The sequence below is a fragment of the Panthera tigris genome, chromosome B3 (assembly GCF_018350195.1).
Source record: "Panthera tigris isolate Pti1 chromosome B3, P.tigris_Pti1_mat1.1, whole genome shotgun sequence".
In the NCBI taxonomy this organism is placed as follows: Eukaryota; Metazoa; Chordata; class Mammalia; order Carnivora; family Felidae; genus Panthera; species Panthera tigris.
In genome coordinates, this window is record NC_056665.1 from 50,394,019 (window position 1) to 50,413,175 (window position 19,157).

Sequence of the window (19,157 nt, forward strand, 5' to 3'; positions counted from 1 at the left end):
GAGGATGTTTCATTGTATAATTCCTTTGAAAAACAAAATTACTTATTGTTATGAAAGGTCATCTCAAAACAATAGACAACCATTCGTAAATTTTTGTAAACAGTGGTATAATTTATGATCAGAATAAAGGTCTTACCATTCAGGCTATTTGCCAATACTATCATGTTTGTGAATAAATTACACAAATTAAAGCTTGTAGCTATGCATTTACCTAACAATTTATATTTTTCATTCTCTACTAAATTTTTTTTTTAATTTTTTTAATGTTTTATTTATTTTTGAGACAGGGAGAGACAGAGCATGAACAGGGGAGGGTCAGAGAGAGGGAGACATAGAATCTGAAACAGGCTCCAGGCTCTGAGCTGTCAGCACAGAGCCCGACGCGGGGCTCGAACTCACGGACCGCGAGATCATGACCTGAGCCGAAGTCGGCCGCCCAACCGACTGAGCCACCCAGGCGCCCCTCTACTAAATTTAAGTTAGGCAGGTGGTATCCTGGAGACAACATCCTTATAAATCTCTGATTTGATCATGGACAATTGGACAATTATGCCACATCATTTCACAGAATTAGAAAAGCCCTCCTACATTGGTCAATTCTCCAAACACTATGCTTATCCATAATTTGAATAATTAAGACACTTACACTGTTCTAAATCTTATTTATCTCTTAAAAATATACCATGGAAATTCTCCCAAGCCCACATTACTGAAAGAGGAAAGGAGCTTGTGCATTGGTGGATACTTTGAGATACAACTCAAGTAAAAGAAGGATGGTAATCCCAAGTACTAAATCTTATCATAATGGTTACCAATTGTGAGCTAACTTCAGTTCAATTTAACCCAATAAATATTTACTGAGCACCTGCTTATGTGCAGTATACATGTTTGAGTTGTTCTCTCAATGGGAAAGTACCTGGCAGGTTCAAGTCAGAAGGTTAAGTGGAAGAGTCAGAATGAGAGAGGGGAGGAAGTCAGAGAGATGATGGGGCAGGATTGGGAGTGGTTATAGGGGGAGGAGGCAGATCATATAGAGCCTTGTAGACACTTGTAAACCCTCTGGCTTTCTCTCTGAGGGAAATGGAGAACCATGGTAAAGTTTTCAGCAGAAGAGCAAGATGATTTGACTCATGTTTTAAGAGTGTCATTTTGACTACTCTTTGAAAATGGAAAATAAAAGAAAAAGAAGAGAAGCAAGGAGAATTTTTTGGAGGTCAATGCAGTATTGTAGATAAGAGGTAATGGTAGTCTGAGCCACAGTGAGAGAAGTGGAAGTAAAGGTAAACTCAAAAGGGAATTTCTGACTGATTGGATGTGGAGTGTGAAAACAAGACCCAGCAGTGATCCTATGCATTTTGACCTGTTCTGTTGTAATGATGAAGTTGCCATTAGTTGACATGAAGAAGGTTTTGAGGGGGAGCAAATCACCAGTTCAGTTTTTGATATGTGCATCTTAAGATCCCTAAAACAGATTGTATGTTGAACTGGATAGGCACAAAAAACCCAATACCTATAAATTTTTTCCACATAAATCTCTACTGTAGGCAAAAAAAAAGGGGGGGACCCATAACTGAATGGCAACAAACCCATTCTTTCTAAATATTGTTTTCTAAATAATAAAAATATGAATAAAAAGAAAAACAAAATTGGGGTGCCTGGGTGGCTCAGTTGGCTGAGCATCTGACTTCAGGTCAGGTCATGATCTCGTGGTTTGTGGGTTTGAGCCCTGCATCGGGCTCTGTGCTGACAGCTCAGAGCCTGGGGCCTCCTTCGGATCCTGTGTCTCCCCCCCTCTCTTTCTCTCTCTCTCTCTCTCTCTGCCCCTCCCCCACTCACACTCTGTCTCTCTCTCCTTCAAAAATAAATAAACATTAAAAAAATTAAAAAAAAAAGAAAAACAAAATAAAGATCACTGGCTTTGAAACTCTTCAGAAAAAAAAATGCTTCTATTCACATAACATTCTAAATGCTTTTGAAAATTTGAGAACTAATTAGCTTTATCACTATAAAGAGATAGAGCTTGTTTGGAAAAAAAAAAAAACTAAAGGAAAAAAATGGAGAGTATTCAGATAGAGTGGACTGACTGGTCACAAATTATATTCTATACTATAAAAACCTCCTTGGGATCTGAAAAATTAATGGTTGCTGAGTGTCCAAAAGCCATACAAGTACTTCTACAACATTTGAAAATAAATTAATAATATAAATTAAACTATATGAAATTGTCAATATTTTCAACTTTCATCAATTTTGAACTACAAAATAGCAATTAAATATGGTCCAATCTAACATATAATAAAGTTGCAAAGAAACAATCACACATTAGACAAAGGGCATGTTTTGCTCATTCTTTTCTGTTCAGAAAATAAATATTAACTTTCCACTGCCCATACAGTGGTACCAAACAGTAACTCAATAATTCATTTCAGCCAATATTTGTTGAGTTTTCATTCTCAGCAAGGTCCCTGATAGATGCTGCTGGATAAACAAAGATGAGGGAATATAGAGCTTGACAAGCTTACAATATAATGAAGATGAATAGAATGAGCACCAAAGTAATTGCACTGGAAGTTAGAGCGAGTGGGATTCCAAAAAGGAAATTTCCAAATTTCCAAGTTAAAGAATGTTTTCATGCAAAAAGTGACATTCAGCGGGAGGGATGAAGGAGCTGGAATACTTCCAATGAGACATAAAGAAATCTGAGGGAGATTAACACTGAGCTTTAAAGCTGTGTTTTAAGGGTCTTTGAATAGAAAAGGAAAGAAAGAAAAGAAAAGAAAATTTCTCAGGGCTGAGAAATGCTTCCATAACTATGCTAAAGAATCCCCAGTGCTTTATTTATTTGTTTCTTCTCATTCATTAATTACTCTGTGTTTCTGCAATCACTGTGGGGACCTAGAAGGCAAGAATTAACACTTCCACTCCAATTTCTTTTGGAACAAATTCAGGAGGATAAGCCCACATAATACACAGCAACACTAAATAAACTAGTAAGTATCTCATTAAAACTTGGAAGAATAAAATCCTAAAACGAGTTTCTTTGAGCAAGGAGTGGTACATTCCATTACTACTAATTTAAAATATTTAAACTATTACTTTCTCTTTATTTAAAAGGCTGCTTTTACCCTGTTATTTTAATAAGCATAAAATATATTAATAAATACTTTCATAATTCACAAGTAACCTCAATTACCTATCTCATTTTTTCCATAACTTATCAAATTCCTTAAATACAAAATACAGGTTTTTAAAATTCGAATCCTCATCAGTGGGACATTGATACTCTTGAAAACAAAGTATAAGATACAGAACCCAGTAGATGAGTATATTATTTCTCTCTTTTTGGAAACCTTAAACTATGTACGTAACATGTCATATATATTTTTTCTTATAAAGATTCTTATAAACATATAAAAAGTTTATTTTTAAAATCATATTCTTATTTGAAGATTAGGAAAAATACAGAAGTCCTTCAAAAAGGGAGAATTATGAATAAAGAAGATGTGGTATGTGTATGATGGAACACTACTCAACAATGAGAAAGAACCAAATCCTGCCATTTGCAACAATGTGGATGTAACTGGAGGGTATGATGCTGAGTGAAATAAGTCAGTCCAAGAAAGAGAGATATCACATGTTTTCACTCATATGTAGAATTTGAGAAACTTAACAGAAGACCACAGGGGAAGGGAAGGAGAAAAAAAATAGTTTCAAACAGAGAAGGAGGCAAACCATGAGAGACTTTAAAAAAAAATTTTTAATGTTTATTTATTTTTGAGAGACAGAGAGACAGACAGCATGAGAGTGGGAGGGGCAGAGGAAGAGAGAGGGAGACACAGAATCTGAAACAGACTCCAGGCTCTGAGCTCTCAGCACAGAGCTCGACGCTGGGCTCGAATTTAACAGTAAGATCATGACCTGAGCTGAAGTGGGGCACTTAACCAACAGAGCCACCCAGGCACCCCAAGAGACTCTTAAATAGGGAACAAACTAAGGGCTGATGGGGAAGGGGGAGGGGAAAATGGGTGACGGGCATTGAGGAGGGCACTTGTTGGGATGAGCACTGAGTGTTTTATGTAAGCAATGAATCATGGGAATCTACTCCCAAAGCCAAGAGCACACAATATACACTGCATGTTAGCTAATTTGACAATAAATTATATTTAAATAAAAGTTAAAATTAAACAAAATAAAATAAAATTACTCCAGACTTTTCTTTCTACAAAACTTGCTCCTTGGTGAGGCTGTATCCCTAGAATGAAAGCATAGCAACCATCACAGGCTTGCACATGACTGGCACTAGAAAAACATTTGTTGAATTGAATATGGTCTGATGAAATCTGTAACAAGTATGGACAGAACCAGTCTTAGTTGGGGAGTCAAGGAAAATTGGGGACAGAAACCCCTGCCTAGTAAGACCCTAAAGACAGAGGGAGAGTAAAGTAGTGGGTGACTGAGAAACAAATAAGGGAACTATAGAAAGAATGAGATGTGAATAAGGAGGGGGTGGAAAGAAGGAGGCTCTGCCCTGATAGAATTGGAGAGAAATGGCAACAAATCCCTGCCTCATAGTGCTGGACAGAAGTCACCTGTGGCTTGTGAGGGCCATTACTAAAACCTTATGCAGGATAATTAAAAAATGCTCATTAAGATTCATTCATTTTATGGGGCATGTGGGTGGCTCGGTCCGTTAAACGTCTGACCAGCTCAGAATTCATGGGTTCGAGCGCTGCATCGAGCTCTGTGCTGACAGCTTAGAGCCTGGAGTCTGCTTCAGATTCTGTGTCTCCCTCTTCTCTCTGCCTCTCCCCCACTCATGGCCTCTCTCTCTCTCTCTCTCTCTCTCTCTCTCTCTCTCTCTCTCTCTCTCTCAAAAATAAATAAATATCACAAAAAGAAAGACAGCACTACTTATTAAAAAAAAAGATTGATTCATTTTAACCAGTTTGACATTGAATCTTAAAATATTTTCAGTTTAATCTCCTTGTTTTTCATAAAAAAACAAATTCAAGTTTAGAAAGGTGACCTGAATTTTAACAATAAAATTACATAAATAATCTGTCTTCAGCCTCATAGGAAGGAATGTCTTTTAAAAAGAAGACTGAGTGCATACTGGCCATGTATTCAGCCAAGATGTTGCTGAGTTGGGTAGAGCTGGCCATAGGAGATGAAAGCATGAGCGGCTGGGGAAGAGGGGAGAGAGAGAGACAGGGAGAGTGTGAGAAAGAGAAAAGAAAGAAAGAAAGAAAAAGAGCAAGCAAGTGAGTGCACAATGGTTAGGAATAGATTCACTTTCTTTTCAAGTTCAGGTTTGTAGTTATCAATCCAGAAAAAGAAGGATTTGACAGCTACACTAGTCAGTTGGATTCTTCTCCATTAGGGACTCAACATATACACAAAACAGATATTACCTTGGTTTTTCATCAAACCATCTGGTAGAAGAATGTGCTGGGTCTTTGCCAAGGCAGAAGGGGCACGCTGCAATAAGGAGTATCATTCTTCACCAAGAACTGTCCAGTGACTGAGTGGGGTGGGGAAAATGAGAATGATAGAGTTGTAATTTAGTCTCTGTGTAACAATGTAAATTGTCGTTCTTTGATGAATGGAAATCAAAATTTCAAAGATTAGTGAAGATTCGTATTAGGATTTCCGAAGCCAGGGTCCCCATCTAACCCACATAGAGTGAGAGTAATGGTGGATAGGATGACAGGAGCCTGGGGCCCAGCTTCTGGAGTATTTAGGGTAGCCTTGTAATATACATAAAGTTAGTCTCATCTAGCTTCAAATGCCAATGATACCCATTTCTAGTTATGTGAGCCTAAATAAGACTTTTAATGTCTGTCTAAAATGTGAATAAATTCCATACTTCATACACTTATCGTAGGGATCAATTGGTAATACATGTGAAAATTTATGGCATACTTTTATGCACCTAATAAGCACTCAGTGAATATTTTCCCCTCCTTTGTATTCATGCAGTATTGTATCCTCCCTGGAAATACTTAATGTAAGGGTATCACATGAGAGCCTTCTAAGCATCTTTAAATCTAAGGAGCTGCAACAAGGCAGGGCACACACTAGGTAGATACAACTTGCCAAGGCAGCAGAAGTCCTTTGGCAGCTCTTGGAACCAGTCCTGCTACAGACCCTTTCTGACCATGATGCCTTCTTGAAAGTGAAATGGTTACAAATGGAATTTGTCCCTTAAGCTGCAGAAGTGGGAGGTAGGGAAGTGGGTGGAAATATCCAACAGTGTTTCATCAAACATATCAGAGCATTCTATGATCTTGCCATTTGGAAGGTCTAATTTCCGCTGGAGTTTCAATCAGGAAGTTGCTGTTTCAGCCAGTAGAGTGACATTTAACTGTTCCCATTCCCACATCCAGAACATATAACAAGGCAGAATATGGAAGGCAGAGCTCTAAGATCAGAAAGCTAGGAAGTCCTAGCATCAGACGGGCCCACACAGAGAAGGCTCATGCGTTAATACATAAAGATGTTTTACAGAGCAGATAAATGGGAGACAGAGTCCCCGAAGCAGTGCAAGTTACAACAATTTGTTACTCAAAGTCTGAGCCTTAAGCATTTCAGACTGGAACTGAACAATGCCATGCAAAGAGAATGGGATTTGGATATTCCTCGGTTTTAGTCTCGGTCTGCACTTACCACTGTAAGGTGATGGGGATGAGATTTGATTCCTGAGCTTTGACTCCTCAGCTGCAAGGTGGTAAAATGCCCACATTAAAGGGCTGTTGTGTGGAGTACATGAACTAGTTGTATAAAGTGCCAAGCATGAGGCCTGACAGAAAGTAGTACCTGAATAAGCTGTAGTGGTGTGGAGCAGCAGCAGGGGGAATAAAGTCCAACAACTGGAGAAGGAGTCCTTCTCAAGTTCTCCAGGAACTAAAACTTCTGGACAAGTAAGTCCAAATCCAAATGACTCAGAGAATGCCAAGGTTTCTGGTGGGGAAATCCCACTCAGTGAATACAGGCAGAGGGCAGGATTGAGGCCAAAACAGCACCCACATCAATATCAGGGACCAGCTGGAATGGACTGGAATGGACTGGAATGGACTGGAATGGAAGCAAATCAAAATTGAAGTAAAAAAGGATCCTGGGAAAGTACTGAGAAAAAAAAAATCACTAAATGGGGAGTCTGCCTGGATCACAACCGTGACACTAGCTGATCAGATGACCTTGACAGGTCCCTTCATCTCCCTGTACTTCAGTTTCCCATTTGAGAAATGACAGCGTTATGTAGTTGATTTGGATAGTCCCTTCCAGAATTCAGCACTCTGTGAATCTCTTTTGTTACCCACTGTAACAACAATGAGGGTCTCCACTGGCCTTGTGCACACTTAACCTTGGCTATGCAGGGGACCCAAAGCATTTCCCCCAGACCTCAGCATCGAGGCAAGTTGGAGAGTGAAAAAAAAAAAATCTATCCTCAGACTTGCCCTAGGAATTTTTGCCCAGAGTTACGAAAAAAGATAAATCCCAGTACCCTGAAATATTTTATACGCTTATTCCAAACATTATAATGCTTCGTGGAAGTCTGAGGTTTTCAAAGTCAAAACAAAACCTATTTTGAAAGAAAAAACTTACTCTTCAGGTTTATGTACTTCTTAAAAGTAAAATGGAGTCTGGAAATTTTTCCTCTGAGATTTCACCAACAGCCAAACACAAATATTACTTCTTTGACAAATAACAGTTCTGTATTATGACTACAAAAAAAAAATTCTTGTCATAAAAATCTAATCTTGGGGAAATATAACTCTGTCTGCATGAAATAGCAATAATGGAACCAATATCTATCATTTCTGTCATTTATGCATTTAATTGCTTTACCAACAGCTCTATGAAAGGGCATATGATAGACGTGAACTGGCATTTGGCTCTCCCTTTTCGGTTTAAGAAAATTAAAGTAACTATTGAATCTCATGCAAAAAAGGCAGTTATCTTTTGAGAGTTTTGCTTGTGAGTCCACCCAAAAAACTGAGAAATACGCTGTACTTGTCAGCTTTTGCAGGGCTCTGACTGAAACCAAGAGGGAGTATTTCAAAGCAAACAGCAATAATAGTTGGTGTCAGAAGTGAAAAGAAATAAATTCCTCATTTTTGAGGGTCCCAAAGTTACAGCCTGCAACCCAGATCTACCACCAGCGGCCCTGCCCTTTTCCAAGGCTGGCATTTACCTATGGTAAGATAATAAATTTGCATCATTTTACATTAAAAAAAGTCAATTGCTGGTTCTTCATTACATCTTTTCTTATAACACGGGTTTTCTAAGATGCTGTAGACACATAGTTCTTCCCAGATTCTCTGGGTATTCCAAAAAAAAAAAAAAAAAAAAGAAGATGAGAAGCCATCTACTAAAAATGGCTGGAAGTCGTCTGCATTACTACTATATTACTACAATAGTAATATCATCATGAGTAGAGAAAGGGTTGCCCAAACTATTTAATGCTTAATAAATAACCTTTGTAAAGATCATACTAGTACATAAATCGGGACTTTAGAAATGTTACACTCACCTCTCCACCAAAACTATTTCTTGGACATTTTGACTGGACAAAGTTTGAGGACAAGAGTGGCCCATCACCACCAAATTGATTTTTAACAAGTATAAATTATGCCTCAGCTAACTCCGTTATATTATCAAATGGTGGAAAAGTGTAGAAATGTGAAAAAAGCGTGGACATGTCTTTTTTCAAAGAGCCATACAAGTCATCAAGGCTTGTCAGCATGAGTAATTCTGATTCCCTGTCATGAGATATAAAATATGTCTGACATAGTAAAAAATTAATCGTTACACAAACATACAAACACAAATAGAAGTAAGAACTCTGGATCACAAGAGTAATGAATTGCAATATGATAACCTTAGGTATATACAAAACTATTATAAACAAAAGTAGTATAGAAAAGATAATCTCCAGACTTGCAAATCTCAAAGATAATAACATATTTTATATAGATCTGTATAATAAAAAAATAGCAATGAGACAATGGAAAATTTTCAAGCAGTTCATAAATAAAACATATTCAATTAGGTTAAATATTTTAATATTGTATTATAATAGTAATAGCTGACATTAGCTGAACATAAAATAAGAACTAGATGCCATATTCAATACCTTAAAATGTATTATCCCAAATAATCTTCATATAACCCTCAAAGCTAAGTACTATTTATACCCATTTTACAAAGGTTAACTTCCCACAGTTTTACACATTCTGGGCATCTTCACACCAAAGGTGTCTTATCCCTACCTCCTATAATGTTTGTTTCTGGACTTTCTTTACCTTCGACATTGATCTGTGCTGACTTTTCTAACAAGACTCAAAGAGGTGGCTGAATGGATAATGGAAAGATCATAAATGTTAAAGAAATCACAGACGTTAGAGACTAGATGTACAGTCCTTCTCAATAATATTTGTATTTTAACAGGGTCCCTTTATGATTTTATGTAACAAATGCAGAATACTCTGCTTATTGGAAGCTACTGAAAGATTTTTTGAGAACGTAAGTCTTCTGAATACTTTCCAAATGAATGAATGTATTGATCAGAATTCTAATCGCAAGTTGACAAAAATTAACTTTCAAACCTCACAATGTCCATGACCAGAGAAAACTGACTATAGAAGTTCTAATCAGGTGGTTAAAAGCTCCATTTGGCAGCTTAAGGCAGATGCCCACCACTGGATAACTAAACTGTGACCAAGGAAGACGATGAAGAAGTTGGCAGCCTCTATTCATCCTCTAAAGGACACTCTACATCATTTCTCATTCATGTGAATCTGGCTTAAGGTGACCGAAAGTGACGGATGGCTGAGCAAAACTTCTTCAAAATTTACATGCATTCCACTTCAAATGTCTTCAAATCAGAAGTTATGATCCCAGTATAAGATGAAACTTTTTAAATTTTCAGGTATTTAAAATCACCACTTTTACAATGGAGATAGGGATGGCACACAGCTGTACAGACAGGACACAATTTTCAACTCTTAACATTCCCTATCCACGGAAACTTGGGTAAGCAGCAATCTCTCCAACTGGCCTGGCTATTTTGAGGGTCAAAAGAACTAAGACACTTAATAAGTATTACTTCTCCCCCTTCACAGAGCAAAACAAACAAAACCAATTAGATGTAAATTTGCACACACACACAACTTCTCCAGCTGGTTTGGTGAAGTTAATGCAGCCCTTAAAGGATGGGCTTAATCCTCACTGTGGCTCAGATGCTGCTGAAGTGTGACTTAAAACCTGTGATGCATTTGACAAGGCCAACATTACTTGGGGCTATACAGAAGAAAGATTGCTTCTTTCCTATTGCACTTCTAATTCAGCCCCAAGTTTCTTTTCTCTCTTGATATGTTTCTTTATTACCTTCCAAATTCAGACTCTTACAGGGTCGTTGTTTTATTCATGAACATTAAAGCTAAGCCATTGTTATCCTAAAACACATTTGGGTAATCTCTAAGGGGAGTAAGAGGCAATGGTGTTGGGAGGGGACCAGTGAGCAATCGCCTACATCTTATTTTGTCTATTATCTGTTGTAGTGTCTTAAGCAGAAAATTCTCAAAACCCTTTTTTTGTGTGATGATTTCAGTAAAGGAAGCATGACAAAGCAGCTTGCTTTTAAAGACAGGAAAAAGAAGCTGTGGTTAATTCCCATTAGAAATCTCATTTCATGAGCAGAGTGGGTTATCCTAATCAGAGATCAGTATTTGGTCCCAGGAGAGCCCCCAGCTGACCTCACTGAAGCTTCCTGAAGCTAAAGCCCTTTCATGCTGTCACCAAAATGCTGACCTGCAGGTGTCCTCTGAAGCTGTGCCCACAGTTCTCTGAAAACTAAACATGCAGTTCCAACACTATTGGGCTTTTTCTTCAGCTCTTCAGAAAATACTTGCAAAGGTGCTGCTGCAACACAAATTAACTTCTTTGCAATTTAAGTAACTGGTCAAAAAAGTTTATTCTGAATGAACAGTGATTTGCCATCTAGTTTCCTCAATCTTCATAATACAGTTTTCCAGCCAGCTTTCTAATTCTCAGATCTGAGTAAAATTACTGTTCATCCAGAGCTCTCATTATGACATTTGCAGACTCTTTTTGTTCTTGGCTTTGTTCCTGGTTATTTCCTTGGGTGGCTGAACCAAAACTGAAAAAGACGAGCAAAAAAAAAATGTAGCAGGGAGAGCACTGGAAAATCTCTCAGCGGAGGCTGAAATTTACTTCTAGCCTCACCTCTTTCTAGCAATTTATGATCGAAGGGTCACTTCCCCATCTGTAAAATGGGCACAGTACTTGTCCTGTTTATTTTTTTTCTAACAGTAACCCTATTTCAGTTTTGTGGGATAACTGTATGGTTTAAACAAAAATGCCAGTCACCCTTGATAAAATGTGTTGCCTAAAAACAATCCAAAAAGAAAAATTATACACATACACACATGTAGCATAAGAAATTTAAATTTTTCTGTCATACTTTATACATTAGATTACGTGACCTGTATTTATCTTTTTTATTTAAAAAAAATCAGGATTTACTTCAAAAAAGTCATTGGTATATTTAAAAGAACTACAAGAACAAAGTTCCTGATTTACTAAAAGTCTATAAATAGCTATTAACATAAAGACTATTCCTACATTCTTTTAATAAAACTAATCCAATTAAAATGGGCAGAGGACATGAACAGACATTTCTCCAAAGAAGACATCCAGATGGCCAACAGACACATGAAAATGTGCTCAACATCACTCATCATCAGAGAAACACAAATCAAAACTACAATGAGAAATCACCTGACACCTGTCAGAATGTCTAAGATCAAAGACACAAGAAACAACAAGCATTGACAAGGATGTGAAGAAAAGAACCCTGGTGCACTGCTGGTGAAAACACAAACTGGTGTAGCCAATGTGGAAAACAGTATGGAGGTTCCTCAAAAAGTTAAAAATAGATCTATCCTATGATCAAGTAATTCCATTATTGGGTATTTACCCAAAGAAAATGAAACCATTAATTAAAAAAGATATATGTACCCCTACATTTACTGCATTACTTACAATAGCCAAGACATGGAAGCAACTCAAGTGTCCATCTATAGAAGAATGGATAAAGAAAATGTGATATAAAAGAATATTACTCAGCCATAAAAAAGAGTGAAATCCTGCCAAGTTCAACAACATGGATGGATCTAATGCTAAGTGAAATAACTCAAGAGAAACACAAATATAACATGATTTCATTCATATCTGCAATTTAAGAGGCAAAACAAAGAAAAAAAGAGACAAACAGGGGTGCCTGGGTGGCTCAGTCAGTTAAGTATCTGACTTCGGTTCAGGTCATGATGTCAAGGTTTGCCAGTTAGAGCCCCGCATTGGGTTCTGTGCTGACAGCTCAGAGCCTAGAGCCTCTCCCTCTCTCTCTACCTCTCTCCTACTCTCTCTCTCTCTCAAAAATAAACAAACATTTAAAAAAAATAGAGGGACAAACAAACAAAAAAACATATTCTTAAATTTACAGAACAAACTGATGGTCACCTGAGGAGAGGTGGGTGGGGGGATGGGTGAAATAGGTTAAGGGGATTAAGCACACATTTCTCCTAATGAGCACTAAGTAATGTACAGAATTGTTGAATCACTGTATTGCACACCTGAAACAAATGTAACATTGTATGTTAAATTACACTAGAATTAAAAATTTTTTAAAAATTAAAAAATTAAACCTATTTAAAATCATGGAAGAACATTTTCTTTGCTATTTTTTTTTACTTTTTAATATGCTTTTATAATTGGCACTTTTATAAGGCAATCAAAATGTGCATGGCATGTCTTTTTTATAGCATTTGGAGATGACTCTTGCATGAGAACCATCTCTAGATTTGATTTAATTTTTAATTGTTCAAAAGCAAAAATTATTTTAAAATGAAAGTCAAAGAGGTCATAACACAACATTACAAATATTCTAAAGGATATCATTACTTCATATGTCAAACAGTTTGCATAAGCATGTTAATTGCTTCAGAGGTACGTTTATTGGCTGATTGCATGAACAAAATAGTAGCAGTTTTTCAACAGTGCAACAGGGACTTATACAAAAGTTGTAATGATGAAATGATTTCAGAACTACATTGGATTGAAGGGATCGATGGGGCAGGAGACATTGGGAAGGGTAAAGTAAAGGAGAACAGGAGTCTTTTCTAGCTCTGCTACAAACTACCTGTGGACCACTGAAACATTTTCATGATTAATATAATCAAGTTGAATAATTATCTTAAAATAATTATCTTGAAAATTATCTTTTTCAACCTAGACTGTTTGGCACGTTACTATGTTACCCCAGAGGGAATTTATCTGGACAACTTCCTAAATAACCCAGGGAAACCACTTGCAGTATCTCTAGGATCCGGTAAGTTATCCACCAGGTTAATTCAGCCACTGATTTAAATTATAGCACAGAAGAGTTTAATAGATCTAAACTGTAGTCAGCAAGCAGTCCTTCCACAGCCACAGAGTTAAGATGTTAGTTTGTAAGATCTTAGACCGAGATAAAATCCAAACATGAAGCAAACTGCCTCACTGACTTTCAAAGAATATTTCACAGTTGGACTTACAGAAACACCATTACTTACTCTTTTGGTCTAAGCACCAAGAATCCCTCTTATCTAGCTGTCTATGACATTTGACATCAAAAGGTGAAATAGTTGGCAGTGGTTGTTGTCTGGGGAGAGGAATCATAGGAAGTCTACTCTATCTCATTCACCTCTGTTGTTTTGTTTTTAAAATTATATTGTTTTTATAATCACAAAAAAGTTTACAGATACAACAAAAAATACTTCTAAGATGAAACAGTTGAATGGGTAATTACAACTTTTTGCCCATATTTTGTAAAAAACAAACAAACAAAAACATAAGATAATGAAACATAAACCTGGAGAGAACTGTCTAAAGATAATGTTACAAAAACTATTTGGAACAAAAACCCCTGGTCCAGACAGCAGTTCCTGCACTGCTTATTTGGTTTCCAAGACCAGGTGTGTGAGCACCATGAGACTTGAGGCTTTTTATAGAAGAAACCAATACATCTCTAGCATTTTTGTTAAATCACCATATTCTTGTTTTATAGTGTGGTAGATAACATGTGGCAGCTGTCCTGTGAGCCCTGTCCACTTTCCCTACAAAGATCAACAGACCACCCAGCCAATCCTTCAAGCCTACATTTTTAATTACAATATTGAAATAGGAAGGTTTGATTTTGAGAAGAACTCAAGTGAGAAGGTGCCTCCCTGAAACTCAGTAGCTTTGGTACTTGATGTTATAGGCTCTAAATTTCCATTGAATTAGGAAAAGCCTCCCATGTATTAATGAGTGAGTTTAGCACCACATTATGTCAAAATTTCTCTGCATATTAGACTTCAAAATGCAACATGAGCTAAAACAATCCTGAGTAATTCAGATCATATCATGTATGTCAGACTACAAAAAGAAAGATATTTTATCTTGAACATGAAAGATTCTAGCATAAAATGTCATTATGTTGGGACTAGAACAAAAGCATTTTAGAACACACATTCTGTGCTTGAGTATCTATCTGAAAGAAATTCTTTAATAACATAAACTGATAGAGCATATCAACTAATGTCCTTCCTCACCACTCTAGTTGTCTCCAGGGAAGTAACACAGAATTGCTAGTCAAACAACTGTCCATGGACTGCCTGCCGTGTGCCAACATGGTGTGACACGCAAAAGATGCAAGGCACAACTCCAGATCTCTAGTGCGTGAGTAAAGAATGCTACAACAGAAAACATTAGGGAACACAAGACAGGGCCAACATTGCGACGCGGGACACAAGAACTGTTGGAGAGCTACACCTACCTGTGCCATAGGCTGCAAGGGAACATAGGGAGCATTGAATTCTTGATCCCCACTTCCTTCTTCTAAATCAATCTTATACATCACTGCCAGAATTACCACCTCAAAGTGCAGCTCCTATCACATTACTCTTTCCCTCCAAAACTTGGGTCTTCCCCAATGACTCGTTTGGTTGAAAATCTCTACCCTGGTATTACATTGGTCTTCCAGCCATCTTACCAGCATCCTCCTGTTGTCTCCTCACTCCAAAAGCTTCAGAGTCTAGGCAGGCCTGTTGCAAAACAACAGAGAGTATGAAGAGTAGGCGTGACTACCTAAGGACATTCAGATTATAATTGGTAAAGAAATATTGTACTGGTCAAACAAAGTCTGTAATCTGCAGTCAACCTGTGGGGCCTCCACACTGCAAAAGAGGACATAATGAGCCCTTTTCCCTGAGCACCATTTCTTTCCTTTTGGTTTTCCTTGGCCTTCAATGCTCATAAACCCACATCTTCACCTTCAGGGATGATCTTTCATCTGCTTCCTCTAAGAAGCCTCCCAAATCTTCTCAAACCTGATATGATCTGTCCTTTCAAGTTTCATACCTTTGGCATTTATATTACTTGTTCTTTTAAAAACAATAATGTATGCACCTAAACTATTTTCTTTACAAAGCAGAAAGTTCCTTGAGATTAGAGAATTTCTTACTCATCTCCAGGTACACTGCGTTAACCTTGTTAGGTGCTCAACACATTTACAATAATCTAAAATGAAAATACAACCTGAGAAAATAGTTTTTAAAGTACTGCTCATGTTACTTACAATCTATATGACACAGAAAGGCATGTGCATGTGGAATGATTTTTTAAATTAGTCACATAGGAATTAAATAAATGGCAAGATAGTCTATGTGGAAATGCCAAGTAAATGGTATACCAGCAGGACATGGTGTCAGTTGCAGAGGAAAGTGAGACCACTGAGGACTGGGCTGGACATGAAAGGCTTTAGGAGGTGGGATGAGACGGGACCTGAGCTAGGTACTGAAGGCCACAGAGGGTCTAGATATATAGGATAGCAAAGGAGGTATTTCAGGAGAGGAAGTTCTGATATGTGACCTTGACAAATTCACCTATCCTCTCTCAGTGAAGGCTCTGATCTGCATGATGGAAATATCTAAGTGGATAATCTCTAAAGTCTAATTTCAACAATATGGATAAAGGCAAAGTGCATGGTGTATTTGGAGACAATATGTCATAGAGGTTGAGTGTGGGTACAGAAGTCAGACAGACCTGGGTTTGTCCTGGTACTGCCACTTCCTGCATATATGACCTTAGAAAAGTTGTATAACTTATTTACACTTCAAGCGCTTCATCTATCAAATGAGAATGATACTAGTAATACATACTCTATTAGGTGGTTAGAGGATTAAATGGGATAATGCAACAAAGTACTTTGTACAATAGTTAGCCTTTTAAATGCATAGTAAAATCCAGCTATTATTTTTATTATAAGAAATATGCCTATTTGAGAATCTATAAGAACACTGAGTTAGACTTTTCCTAATTTCCCAGAACTTAAAGCTAAGGACTAACAGCCAAAAAAAGCACATTCTGAAAACCCTTGAAACGTTAGACACTCCTTTAAGGCTTTTTAGAGGTAACTAAGCTATGTTATCTATCCTACAACCATTACCTCATGACAGTCTACACTAGCAGAGGAATGTGCAATGGTGGGGGTATGGGAGTGGAGGAAATTTCAAAAATATAAGTCATCTGCCAGGGCAAGAGTTTCATATTATTTTCCCCTCTCCTCTCCATAAAAGGGGGAGGGGTGCTTAATCCTCCCCCAAAGCCAAGTGATGTCATCTCCAAGAGATTTACTCAGTACACAAGGGTAACTGATCTTTCATTTCATGTTTGGAATATATCAGCATATAAGATGATTTGCCTTTGGAACCTCTTTGAGCTGAGGAAGAGGACAAGGGGGACATGGGGATAAGGAAGGGAGGTGGCTGTAGAGCAGCTAACAATCCCACAATTCGGTAAGGAAAACCCAGAAGGCATTGACAATGAGTTGATAGTAGAGAAACAGGTACAACCCCGGAAAGAAGATTACAATGACCATCAAAGAAAAAGGGATTTCCTCCCCCTCCTTAACACACCTAAGGATCTAGAACCAGGGAAAGAAGATAAAGAGGAGGGCAAGAACATCCTAAAGATCTCCAGGACACAGATGAAGCCTATTAAATGGAAGGGAGGAGATAAAAGTAGAGTTTTATTTATTTTTAAGTTTTTTAATGTTTATGTTTTGAGAGAAAGACACAGAGAAAGAAAGATAGAGAGAGAGAGAGTGTGTGTGTGTGTGAGGAAGAGGTGCAGACAGCGAGAGAGACAAAGAATCCGAAGCAGGCTCCAGGCTCCAAGCTGTCAGCACAGAGCGCCACGTGGGGCTCGAACTCACAGATCGCGAGATCATGACCTGAGCCAAAGTCGGACGCTCGACCAACTGAGCCACCCAGGTGCCCCATTAGGTGTCTGTGCTGACAGCCCGGAGCCTGGAGCCTTCTGATTCTGTGTCTCCCTCGCTCTCTGCCCCTTCCCCCACTCATGCTCTGTCTCTGAATCTGTCTTTCTCTCTCTGTTAAATATAAACAAACATTAAAAAAATTTTTTTTTAAAAGTAGAATTTAAAAATTGCACTAGAGGGGAGTTTTTAAGAACTAGACTGACCAAAAAGCCATGGAACCTGATGGATTTGTCATTTAAAGAGCTTTAGCTTGCTGAAGAAAATGGAGAAACTGTGATTTCTCCCCAACAAGGTCAGTTATAGGTATAATCAACCTAGAAAAACAATAAGATGTTATACTGCACAGGTAAATTGAGCCCAGATTATGAGCATCTTGAATTATTAGCATTTGAAATTTATCCTGAAGGTCATGGAGAATAGCCAAGGTTTGGGACCAGGTCAGTACAGACCTTCATGAGGATTAATTGAGTTGTAGCGTGTACGGTAAATTAAAGATGCAGAGCCTACAGACATGGAGCCTGGAGAGGAAGTTGTTACAGTTAGTCTGATGACTCATAGTCACTGAGGCTTTTACACCCATGTGATGACTACTGAAATGGAATAGAAAGGACAGACAGCACTGGTGTTTGGCATGCAGAATTTAAAGATCTTGGCAACCATCCAAATCTAGAGATAACAATAAAGGATAGCCAACTTGATTTAAGGTTTTTGAACTTAGATCATGATTACCATTGTCCACTACTAACAGCCCCACCTCCCCGCATCTTGTATCGGAAAGAGAAAAAATAAGCTATGGATGGTAGTCATTTTAAGAGAAAATATGAAGAGATCAAGGTGGCTGGCCTAGAGTGATTTCTCCTTTCCAACTCATAAAATCTTCACTCCTAACCCCACAACTTCCTGTGAAAGATGCTGTGACCATCACTCCCTTGTTCTCCCTGCTCTGAGAATAAAGCTGGTGTAGTATGGCAGAACTTACCTAATGCTGAGGCAGAGATAAAGAAGATACATGGCTCACTAGGGCATTTGACTGTGAGTCCAGAAACATGAACAATGAGCCAGATTTCCTGAAGCTTAGATCAGAGGACACTGTGACACATCACAATAGCTGCTCTCTGTGGGTTCCCTTGAAAATTTTTGGCTTCATCCACTTCACACATCCAGTATATGGACATTTCCAACACTACCAGCTGCAGAAACCAGCAGCAGAGGAATATTCCCCTCACATATTTTTGGCGGGTAAAGGGGTACACAATTACCCGTTGAAGAGTTAAAGCATAAGCACTCACCTTTGTAATAATCCTAACTTAGTAGGATGATGTTGGGGTAGGCCATTTTAAGTGCTTGCTATAATCAAGATGCTTGGTGAAGAAGAAACCACACAAAATCAATGTTTCCAATTCCAGAATTCATAATTTCAGACCTGAACCAAGGTCACAAGCACAGACCTAGGGAGCCTCATGGCCATCTGCTGCCACCTCCCAGTTTCATCCATTTATTCAGTCATTCCAAATATATTTATTAAATGCCTAGTTTATGCCAGGCCCTGTGATCTCAACTGGATATAGCAATAAACAAAAGAGATCTGCCCTCAAGGAGTTGATAGGCTTGTCAAGAATATATCAGAGACATAAAGGCAAATGTTATACCTGATTCAAATGACCAGAGCTGCTTCTTGGAGTTATCAGCCAGCACAGATTCAAAGAGTCAGAGAACGCTTTCCAAAATTCAGACATAAGCTGAACCTAAGGGAGGAGGAGGAGTCAGTGAGGGA

At 38.0% G+C, this 19,157-nt stretch overlaps 1 long non-coding RNA gene across 3 annotated transcripts in view; it reads right to left on the bottom strand.

The window, feature by feature from the left end:
• The window catches only part of LOC122239224, a 44,928-nt gene that overhangs the window by 15,723 nt on the left and 10,048 nt on the right, over positions 1–19,157 (bottom strand). For 2 of the 3 annotated variants that reach the window (XR_006218178.1, XR_006218177.1), the window contains 4 exons: positions 19,033–19,128; positions 15,095–15,146; positions 6,817–7,074; positions 5,412–5,521 (listed from right to left, as the gene is read on the bottom strand). This is a non-coding gene — a long non-coding RNA (uncharacterized LOC122239224). The remainder of the gene's footprint in view (positions 1–5,411; positions 5,522–6,816; positions 7,075–15,094; positions 15,147–19,032; positions 19,129–19,157) is intronic. The other variant, XR_006218179.1, reaches the window with a different exon arrangement.